This window comes from Arachis ipaensis, chromosome B9 (assembly GCF_059453495.1).
Source record: "Arachis ipaensis isolate K30076 ecotype BB chromosome B9, ASM5945349v1, whole genome shotgun sequence".
NCBI lineage: Eukaryota > Viridiplantae > Streptophyta > Magnoliopsida > Fabales > Fabaceae > Arachis > Arachis ipaensis.
In genome coordinates, this window is record NC_142444.1 from 35449510 (window position 1) to 35461560 (window position 12051).

A 12051-nucleotide genomic window follows, 5' to 3' on the forward strand; every position below is an offset into this window, starting at 1 on the left:
TGTTGAAGCCTTACTGAGGCTTCTGTTGGTCCCTCCATAAAAAGTTCGGATGATTTTTCCATGATGAGTTGTAGGTGTTTTCATAAGGCTCCTTGTTGGGATTCCCTGAGGAATTTCCCATATAGTGAACCTCCTCCATCATGGGTTGATCTGGATCATAGGCATCTCCTTCATAGGAGTTTTCTTGCGTTCTGCCAGTTGTAGCTTGCAATCCAGTCAGATGCTGAGAGATCATGTTGACCTGTTGGGTCAGGATCTTATTTTGAGCCAATATGGCATTCAGAGTGTCAACCTCCAAGACTCCTCTCTTCTGAGCTACCCAATTATTCATAGGTTCCTCTCAGAAGTGTACATGAATTGGTTATTGGCAACCATATCAATGAGTTTCTGTGCCTCTTTAGGCATTTTTTCAAGTGGAGTGAACCACCAGCAGAGTGGTCCAATGCCATCTTGGACATCTCAGAAAGACCATCATAGAAGATATCTAGCATGGTCGAGTCTGAAATCATGTTAGGAGGGCACCCTCTGATCAGTTGCTTGTACCCCTCCCATGCTTCATAGAGGGATTCACCCTCTTTCTATCTGAAGGTCTAAACTTCCAATGGTAGGTATAGAGATGCTTCGTTCATAGAAGTTAGAAGTGGGTGCAGTAAAGTTACCTTGGACTTTCCTTGTATCTCCTCTATCATTGGGATTGGCTGCCATGTCTGTATTCTCAGCTTCTTGTTCGAAAAGCTTTATGAGGTTTCCTTCGAAGTGTTGTGCTCTAGCTTGTTGTAGCCGCCTCCTTAGAGTCCTCTCAGGTTCTGGGTCAGGATCAAAGATAGGTTCTTTATCCCTGTTCCTGCTCATAAACAAAAAGAAAGAATGCAAGAAGAAAAGAAGAAAGGATTCTCTATGTCAGAGTATAGAGGTCATTTGTTAGAGGGATAGGTCAAGAGGAAAAGAAAAGAAGATGTCCTTTAATAAGGATAGTTTTCGAAAATCAATAGAGAGAAAAAAAGGAGATATTTTCGAAAGTTGACAGGGAAAGAGAGAGATGAAATTTTCAAAAAGGAGAAAGAGAAAGTAGTTAGGAAGTTTTGAAAAAGAAGAAAGAGAAAGGAAATAGAAAGAGAATAAGGTAAAACAAGTAACTAACTAACCAACAAGAATTGAAAATAAAAGATTCGGTTTTGAAATTCAATTTTAAAAGAAAGTAGAGAATTAAAAATTAAAAGTTTTAAATTTAAAAAGAAGATAAGATAAGTAAATTTTAAAAATTTAAAAAGAAAGATAAGATAAAGATTTAAAAAGATTAAGAAAGATACGATTTAAAATTTAAAAATTTTGAAGATCAAATTTTAAAAGATAGTAAAGATTTAAAAAGATAAGAATTTGAAAATTAAAATTTTGAAGAATGATAAGATAGGAAAGATTTAAAGTAAAAAGATATGACAAAGATTTGAAAAAGATTTGAAATTAGATTTTGAAAATTTGAAATTAAAATAAGATAAGATAATATATTTGGAATTTAAAGAAAGATACACAAAAGATAAGATAAAGATTTGAAAAAGATTTGAAAAGATAAGATTTGAAAATCAAAATTTAAACTTTACTAACAAGAAAACACCAAACTTAAAACTTTTTAAATCAAGATACGAAAAGATAGTAAACAATTCAAAAATTTGAATAAAGATAAAGGAATTTTTTTAATTTTTGAATTTTAATAAAAAAGAAAAATAATTAAGAGACACTAAACTTAAAATTTCTAAAATCAAATAAGAAAAATTACCAAGAACAATTCGAACACAGTGAAGAACAATCAAAAACAATTTTCAAAAATTTAAAGAAAGAAAAACAAAGAAACACCAAAAAGACACCAAACTTAAAGATTGTCACAAGACTCAAACAAAAGAAAAGAAAAGATGATTAAAGATAAAAGTTTTTTAAAAGTTTTTGAAAAAAAAGAATAAAAAACATAATCAAAAGAGCAATAAAACCTTAAAAAGTACCTAATCTAAGCAACAAGATACTCCGGTAGTTTGTCAATCTCGAACAATCCCTGGCAACGGCACCAAAAACTTGGTGCGTGAAATTCAACTCCACAATTTTCACATAGATGAATCGACAAGTGCACCGAGTCGTCCAAATAATACCTCAGGTGAGTGAGGGTCAAATCCCATGGAGATTGTCGGATTGAGCAAGCAATGGCTATCTTGTAGATCTTAGTCAGGCGATTAGAAAAGATTGTTGTTTGTTTGAAAACATAAATAAAATAATAAAGAACGAAATACCAGGTTGGTGTAAAAGCAGTGATAAGGATTCAGTTAAGGCTTCGGAGATGCGTATTCTTTCCGGATTAACTTTTCTTACTGTCTACTTCAATAACGAATGATTCCTTCAATGGCAGCCGTACGTGATTAATTCATGTCCTCTCATCAAGTTAATCTCTTCTAAACCATAGTAGTCCACCGTATCCGAGCAACTCATGTCCTCTCATCAAGTTAACTCATGGCTTCCCACTATGGCCGAAGGTAAAGGCCTAACCAATCCACTCCCCTTCGTGATCCTACTCAAAATGCCACAGACAAGGTCGTATCTTCCGGATCAGGGAATGCTGCTTCTCTTACTCTAGCCTTAACGCCATAGAAACCTCAGTAAACCATGGTCAACGGGATTTTATATCACTTATCCAAAGTCGCCCAGGTACGTTCTTGGAATCCGCAGTGCACTCTCTAGCTGTGGTTCAATGCTATTCAGGTCAAGACTCACACGGAACCCATGTAGAACAAGGATGAATGTCACGGTTCACCCTCAATTCATGATATAAATTCCGAAAATACACAAGAGAATAAAATCAAACGTGTATTGGAATAGAAACAGTAATATTATTAATCCATGAGAATCAGCAGAGCTCCTAACCCTAACTTAGGAGGTTTAGTTGCTCATAACTTACAGAAAGTAATAGTAAAACGTGCCAAAGGGAAAAGATCAAAAGTAAAAGTAAAAGTTCAAGTAAAAGTTTCTAATAATTGTGATCTTTGTTCTATATATAATAACATAATAACTAAGAAGTACAAAAGTATGATAGACTAGACTAAAGGTGCGAAAGTCCACTCTTGGGCCCACTTTGGTTGAGTACTTGTGCTGAGCTTGGCATCCAACTTGAGGAATGGGTGTTGAACGCCCATTAGGGGGTTGATCCATGCTGCCTTATGCTTCTTGGTGGGCGTTGAACGCACCAAGGGGGTGATTGGGCGTTCAACGCTGGCTTGAATCTCCTTGGGGTGTTGAACGCCAGAAAGGGGATAGTTCTTGGGCGTTCAACGCCCATTATGGGCAGGATCCTTCGAAGGAAAGTATAGACCATTATTTATTTCTGGAAAGCTTTGGAAGTTATCTTTCCAACGCCGTTACGATTGCATCATTTGGACCTCTGTAGCTCCAGAAATGCTTGTTTGAGTGCATGGATGTCAGATTTTGACAACATCTGCTATGCTTTCATTGCCTCTGAATCGGACTTTGCTAAAACTTCTCAATTTCAGCCAGAAATTATCTGAAATCATCAGAAAACACAACAACTCAAAGTAGAATCCAAAAATATGAATTTTGCACTAAAACCTATGAAAATATAATGAAACTTAAACAAAACATAACTAAAACAATATGAAAATGATGCCAAAAAGCGTATAAAATATCCGCTCATCAACTAGGTGGAATGAGAGTATGACCCTTTTCTACATGAGTTTTTATGATTCTCGAGAGAGTTATCTCATTTGAACTACAGCTTGAAAACACTTCTCTTAGACGGCTAATTACACAAACCGATGGAGATAGGCAACATCTATTCAGCCAGTTTGGGGTGATTAGGGCCTTCGTGGTATAAACTAGTTTTCTGAACTTCACCCTTTAATCTGAGTTAAGTGACCACGAGAGTGGCGATTGACCAAGGTTAGAGGAGGCTAAATCACTAAGAGATTAGGGTTTAGACACTTATAGTTTGCCATAGAATGAATCATTCGTTGTTAAAATAGTTGGTAAGACTTTTTAACCCGGAAAGATAAACATCTCTGAAGCCTTAACTATTTTCTCACATTATTTTCACACTAAACTATCTATTGCTTTCTTTATTTCTCTTGCTTATTGTTTATGCGTTTTCAACAAACAAACCCCCTTTTCTCTACTTCTCCTGACTAAGTCCAACAAGACAACTATTGTTTGCTCAATCTGACAATCCTCGTGGGATCGACCCTCACTCACCTGAGGTATTACTTGGATGACCCGGTGCACTTGCTGGTTAAGTTGTGCGAGCTCACAATTTGCGCACCAAGTTTTTGGCGCCATTTCTGGGGATTGTTTGTGATTGACAACTACCAGTTGTCTTGTTGCTTAGATTAGTTATTTTTATTAGTTTTTGTTTATTTACTTTTATTTTTAATTTTCAATTTTTTATTTTGGTTATTTTTCTTAATTTTTGAATTTTATCTTATTTATTTTCATATAATTTGGAATTTTAAGTTTGGTGTCCTGTTAAGGTTTTTCTTTCCTTTTTATTTTCGAAAATTTTAGGGTTATTGTCTTTCTAGTTTTTGAGAATTTTTAAGTTATTTTCTCACTTGTATTTTGAATTTTTTTAGGTTAATTGTTTACTTTGTTTTACTCTATTTCTTTTATATAGGATATCTCACTGGGACTTCTCTATACTCTGACATAGAGGCTCCCACTTTTTCTTGTTTCTTGTTTGTTTATGAGCAGGAATAGGGACAAGAAACCCCTTCTTGATTTTGATCCTGAGCCTGAGAGGACCTTAAGGCGGCGTTTACAACAAACTAGAGCTTACAAAGCCCGAGAGAGTCTCAAGAAAACTTTTGAGAAGGAAGCCGAAGAATCTACCATGGAGGACAATGGTGGAAACGCTGGAGAGCAAGCAAGGAAGGTGCTTGGCTCGTACACTGCACCAACGCCCGACTTCTATGGGTGAAGTATTGTTAAACCTCAACTGGTCACTCTGGTGCAGCAGAATTGTCAGTACCATGGACTCCCGTAGGAGGATCCCAACAAATTCATCAATGACTTCCTGCAGATCTGTGACACTGTAAAGACGAATGAAGTGAATCCAGAGGTCTACAGGCTCATGCTCTTCCCATTTGCTGTAAGGGACAGAGCAAAGCAATGGCTTGACTCTCAGTCCAAGGAAAGCCTGGACACGTGGGACAAGGTGGTCACAGGATTTCTAACCAAATTTTTTCCACCTCAGAAGCTGACCAAGCTTAGGGTGGACGTCCAGACCTTCAGACAGAAAGATGGAGAGTCCCTTTATGAAGCCTGGGAGAGTACAAGCAGATAATCAGGAAGTGCCCCCCTGACATGTTTGCTAAATGGACTAGGCTATAGATCTTTTATGATGGCATCTCTGATATGGCCAAGAGATCATTGGATCACTCTGCTGGTGGGTCCTCACACATAAAGAAGACGCCTGGAGAGGCGGATGAGCTCATTGAGATGGTTGCCAACAACCAGTATCTTTACACTTCTGAGAGGAACTCTGTGAACACTGGACTACTCAAAATAAAGGGGTCATGGAGATGGACACATTGGATGCTATTTTGGCCCAGAACAAGCTCATGTCTCAGTAGATTAGCATAATCTCTCAACACTTGACCGGGATGCAAGTTTTAGCTATCAACACTCAAGACACATCCTATGAAATGACTAGAAGCTATACTCAAGGGGACGCTGGTGGCAATACTCAACCCACCATGGAGGAAGTCAATTATATGGAAAATTTTTCTAGAAATCCCAACAATAATCCCTATTCAGACACTTTTAATCAGGGATGGAGGAATCACCCTAATTTTGGATGGAGGGAGAAACCACAGAAGCCCCAACAGAGCTTCAACAACAATCAGGGCAGATCTAATCAGAACAGGTTCAATAATAGGCAATTCTAACCCTCTCAGCAGCAGCTGGAGACTTCAAAACACAGCTTCTTTGACTTAGCCATAATAGTCTCTAACTTTTCCAAGACCACTTATAGCTTCATACAAGAGACTAGGTCTTCAATTCAGAACTTGAAAGTGCAAGTAGGTCAGTTGAGCAAGATGATAACTGAGAGAACTCCTAACACTCTTCCCAGTAACACAGAGATAAATCCAAGGGAAGAATGCAAGGCTCTGACCATGGGCAAGGAGGCCGTGCCTGAAGAGGAGCATGTTGCTGAGGAACTGAAAGAGAAAGAGGCTCAAGAAGAGACTAGAAGTACACTAGTACACGCCCCAGTAATGGTGAAGGAGCCTGAAAGACAACAACCTCATAAATTGCAAGAGGAGACCAAGGATGAGCAAACTCACTCAATTATTGAAAATCTTTAAGAAGTTACAAATCAATATTCCTTTTGTTGAGGTGTTGGAGAAAAAACCTCCCTATATGGCCTGTTTGAAAAGCATATTCTCTGAGAAGAAGGCCTTAAAGGAAGATGAAACTGTAATGCTGACCAAGGAGTGCAGTGCATTGGTGCAGAAAAAGCTACCTCAGAAGCTACCAGATCCTGGGAGTTTTCTGATTCCCTGCACCATAGGAATCATTACATTTGAGAACGCACTATGCGACCTTGGATCAATCATAATTTGATGCCTCTCTCTGTGATGAAGAAGCTGGGGATCCAAGAGGCGCAGCCCACAAAGATCTCACTGGAGATGGTGGATACCTCTCCCTAGCATGACACATTTTGACGAGTGAGTGTGGGGGGTTTCAGCTATCATCCCTATCGTCAAAGGTAAAACCGTGAGGCCTTGTGTGCCAAAACGGATAATATCGTGCTAGTGGGTGGTCTAGGCTGTTACAGATGGTATCAGAGCCGGAACCCGGATCGATGTGCCAGCGAGGGTGTTGGGCTCCCTTAGGAGGGTGGATTGTAAGGTCCCACATCGATTGGGGAGGAGAACGAAATACGCCTTATAAGAGTGTGGATACCTCTCCCTAGCATGACGTGTTTTGACGAGTGAGTGTAGGGGGTTTCAGCTATCATCCCTATCGTCAAAGGCAAAACTGTGAGGTCTTGTATGCCAAAACGGACAATATCGTGCTAGCGGGTGGTCTGGGTTGTTACAGTGGACAAGTCCCTAAAGAGGGCATACGGATTGGTGGAGAACGTTCTAGTAAATGTTGAAGACCTTTACCTCCTTGCAGACTTCGTGATACTTGATACGGGAGAGGAGAAGGATGACTCCATCATCTTAAGAAGGCCATTCCTGGAAACTGGGAGAGCTTTGATTGATGTGGACAGAGGAGAATGAGTCCTAAGGATGCATGAAGACTATATGATGTTCAAGATTTTTAAACATCCTCCACTCTCTGATAAAGGAAGTACTTCCATGCAGAGTTCAAAGCTTGAGCCTTCCCACTTGGTGAAAAGCCATACAGTACCCCCAGACACCAAACCTAAGTTTGGTGGTGGGAATTCACCACCCACCATTGATGGAGGAGGCCCTAAGAAGAAAGTACCAAAAGGCTGGAGGAATAAGAAGATTCCTACTGAGGACTTCTCACCTGGCATGAGAGTAGTCTTCACTTAGAGTTTAGTCATACCACACACTGTGAACAGAATCCTGTCCCTGAAGTATGTTGAGCTAATTCATGAGAGCACAGGGAAAAAGATCACAATGAGGTGTGAAGATTTGAGCCCCTATGATCCTCCTCCTTAGAGGAGCTGTGGTATGCGAAATTGTTACTCAGGTTGTAAAATTTGTTGTTCGTTCTCTTCCTGGCAATGGCACCAAAAACGGATGCACAGAACCATAATCCAAACATAACTTCACAACTTCGCACAACTAACCAGCAAGTGCACTAGGTCGTCCAAGTAATAAAACCTTACGTGAGTAAGGGTCGATCCCACGGAGATTGTTGGTATGAAGCAAGCTATGGTCACCTTGTAAATCTCAGTCAGGCGGATATCAAATGGTTATAGACTTTTCGAATAATAATAAATAAATAGAAAATAAGGATAGAAGTACTTATGTAATTCATTGATGAGAATTTTAGATAAGCATATAGAGATGTTTTCGTTCTTCTGAACCTCTGCTTTCCTGCTGTCTTCGTCCAATCAGTCTTACTCCTTTTCATGGCTGGCTTTATGTAAGGACATCACCATTGTCAATGGCTACTTTTCATCCTCTCTGTGAAAATGGTCTGATGCGCTGTCACTGCATGGCTAATCATCTGGAGGCATCACCGTGGTCAATGGTTGCATCCCATCCTCTTGTGAAAATGGTCCAAATGCTCTGTCACAGCACGGCTAATCATCTGAGGTTCTCGATCATACTGGAATAGGATTCACCCTCCTTTTGCGTCTGTCACTACGCCCAGCACTCGTGAGTTTGAAGTTCATCACAGTCATTCAATCCCAGAGTCCTACTCGGAATACCACAGACAAGGTTTAGACTTTCTAGACTCTCATGAATGCCGCCATCAATCTAGCTTATACCACGAAGATTCTGACTAAGAGATCCAAGACATACTCATTCAATCTAAGGTGGAACGGAAGTGGTTGTCAGGCACGTGTTCGTGGGGGAATGATGATGATTGTCACATTCATCACATTCATATTGAAGTGCGAATGAATATCTTGGAAGCGGAATAAGTTGAATTGAATAGAGAAACAGTAGTACTTTGCATTAATTCATGAGGAATAACAGAGCTCCACACCTTAATCTATGGAGTGTAGAAACTCTACCGTTGAAAAATACATAAGTGAAAGGTTCAGGCATGGCCGAACGGCCAACTCCCAAAACGTGATCACAGGATCAAAAATACAATCCAGGATCATAAGATGTCTAATACAACAGTAAAAAGTCCTATTTATACTAAACTAGTTACTAGGGTTTACAGAAGTAAGTAATTGATGCATAAATCCACTTCTGGGGCCCACTTGGTGTGTCCTTGGGCTGAGCTTGAATGTTACACGTGCAGAGGCTCTTTCTGGAGTTGAACGCCAGGTTGTAACGTGTTTCTGGCGTTCAACTCTGGTTCGTGACATGTTTCTGGCGTTTAACTCCAGACAGCAGCATAGAACTGGCGTTTAACGCCCTTTTACATCGTCTAAACTCGGCCAAAGTATAGACTATTATATATTGCTGAAAAGCCCTGAATGTCTACTTTCCAACGCAATTGGAAGTGCGCCATTTTGAGTTATGTAGCTCCAGAAAATCGACTTTGAGTGCAGGGAGGTCAGAATCCAACAGCATTAGCAGTCCTTCTTCAACCTCTGAATCTGATTTTTGCTCAAGTCCCTCAATTTCAGCCAGAAAATACCTGAAATCACAGAAAAACACACAAAATCATAGTAAAGTCCAGAAATGTGAATTTAACATAAAAACTAATAAAAACATCCCTAAAAGTAACTAGATCCTACTAAAAACATACTAAAAACAACGCCAAAAAGCGTATAAATTATCCGCTCATCACAACACCAAACTTAAATTGTTGCTTGTCCCCAAGCAACTGAAAATCAAATAGGATAAAAAAAGAGAATATACTATATTCCAACCTATCAATGAAACATAGCTCCAATCAGATGAGCAGGACTTGTAGCTTTTTGCCTCTTGAATAGTTTTGGCATCTCACTTTATCCATTGAGGTTCAGAATGATTGGCATCTATAGGAACTCAGAGTTCAGATAGTGTTATTGATTCTCCTAGTTCAGTATGTTGATTCTTGAACACAGCTACTTTATGAGTCTTGGCCGTGGCCCTAAGCACTTTGTTTTCCAGTATTACCACCGGATACATAAATGCCACAGACACATAACTGGGTGAACCTTTTCAGATTGTGACTCAGCTTTGCTAAAGTCCCCAATTAGAGGTGTCCAGGGTTCTTAAGCACACTCTTCTTTTGCTTTGGACCTTGACTTTAACTGCTCAGTCTCAAGTTTTCACTTGACACCTTCACGCCACAAGCACATGGTTAGGGACAGCTTGGTTTAGCCGCTTAAGCCAGGATTTTATTCCTTTAGGCCCTCCTATCCACTGATGCTCAAAGCCTTGGGATCCTTTTTATTTACCCTTGCCTTTTGGTTTTAAGGGTTATTGGCTTTTTGCTCTTGCCTTTTGGTTTTAAGAGCTTTTGGCTTTTTCTGCTTGCTTTTTCTTTTTCTATATTTTTTTTCGCTATTTTTTTTCTGCAAGCTTTGTTCTTTGCTGCTTTTTCTTGCTTCAAGAATCATTTTTATGATTTTTCAGATTATCAAATAACATGTCTCCTTGTCATCATTCTTTCAAGAGCCAACATATTTAACATTCATAAACAACAACTTCAAAAGACATATGCACTGTTCAAGCATTCATTCAGAAAACAAGAAGCATTGTCACCACATCAATATAATTAAACTAAGTTCAAGGATAAATTTGAAACTCGTGTACTTCTTGTTCTTTTGAATTAAAAACATTTTTCATTTAAGAGAGGTGATGGATTCATAGGACATTCATAACTTTAAGACATAGTTACTAAATACTAATGATCATGTAATAAGACACAAACTTTGATAAGCACTTAACATAAAGAAAATGAAAAACAGAGAATGTAAGAACAAGGAATGAGTCCACCTCAGTGATGGTGGCGTTTCCTTCTTGAGGAACCAATGATGTCCTTGAGCTCTTCTATGTCTCTTCCTTGTCTTTGTTGCTCCTCCCTCATTGCTTTTTGATCTTCTCTAATCTCATGAAGGATGATGGAGTGCTCTTGATGTTCCACCCTTAGTTGTCCCATGTTGGAACTTAATTCTCCTAGGGAGGTGTTGATTTTCTCCCAATAGTTTTGTGGAGGAAAATGCATTTGAGGCATCTCCGGGATCTCATGGTGATGAGCTTCATGCGTCTCTTGAGATCCGTGAATGGGCTCTCTTGTTTGCTCCATCCTTTTCTTAGTGATGGGCTTCTCTTCCTCAATGGGAATGTCTTCTTCTATGTCAATCCCGGCCGAATTGCATAGATGGCAGATGAGGTGAGGAAAAGCTAACCTTGTCATAGTGGAGGACTTGTCAGCCACCTTGTAGAGTTCTTGAGGTATAATCTCATGAACCTCCACCTTTTCTCCAATCATGATGCTATGGATCATGATGGCCCGGTCTATAGTAACTTCAGATCGGTTGCTAGTGGGAATGATTGAGCGTTGAATGAACTCCAACCATCCTCTAGCTACAGGCTTAAGGTCCAATCTTCTCAGTTGAACCGGTTTGCCTTTTGAGTCAATCTTCCATTGAGCTCCTTCCACACATATGTCCATGAGGACTTGGTCCAACCTTTGATCAAAGTTGACTCTCCTTGTGTAGGGGCGAGCATTCTCTTCCATCATTGGCAAGTTGAACGCCAACCTTATATTTTCCGGACTAAAATCTAAGTAATTCCCCCGAACCATGGTGAGATAATTCTTTGGGTTCGGGTTCTTACTTTGATCATGGTTCCTTGTGATCCATGCATTAGCATAGAACTCTTGAACCATTAGAGTTCCGACTTGTTGGATGGGGTTTGTTAGAACTTCCCAACCTCTTCTTTGGATTTCATGTCGGATCTCCGAATACTCATTTCTCTTGAGCTTGAAAGGGACCTCGGGGATCACCTTCTTCTTGGCCACAACATCATAGAAGTGGTCTTGATGAGCTTTGGAGATGAATCTTTCAATCTCCCATGACTCGGAGGTGGAAGCTTTTGTCTTCCCTTTCCCTTTTCTAGAGGATTCTCCGGTCTTAGGTGCCATCAATGGTAATGGAAGAACAAAAAGCTTATGCTTTTACCACACCAAACTTAGAATATTGCTCGCCCTCGATCAAGAGAAGAAAGAATAGATGAAGAAGAAGAAGAAATAGAGGAGAGGGGGAGAGAGATGTGTTTCATCCAAGAAGGGGAAGAGAGGGTTGTTTTGTGTGAAAATGAAGAAGAATGGAGGGCTTTATATAGGGAAGGGAGGGGGTAAGGTTCGGCCATAAGGGTGGGAAATTGATTTTGAATTTTGAAGGTAGGTGGGGTTTATGAGGTAGGTTTATGGGGAAGAGTGGATGGATGTGAGTGGTGAAGTGGT

General features: G+C 39.7%; 1 pseudogene; it reads left to right on the forward strand.

Moving 5' to 3' along the window:
* The first annotated feature begins 504 nt into the window (after nucleotides 1–504).
* Nucleotides 505–606, forward strand: LOC148544281 (small nucleolar RNA R71; annotated as a pseudogene).
* The last annotated feature ends 11445 nt before the right edge of the window (nucleotides 607–12051 follow it).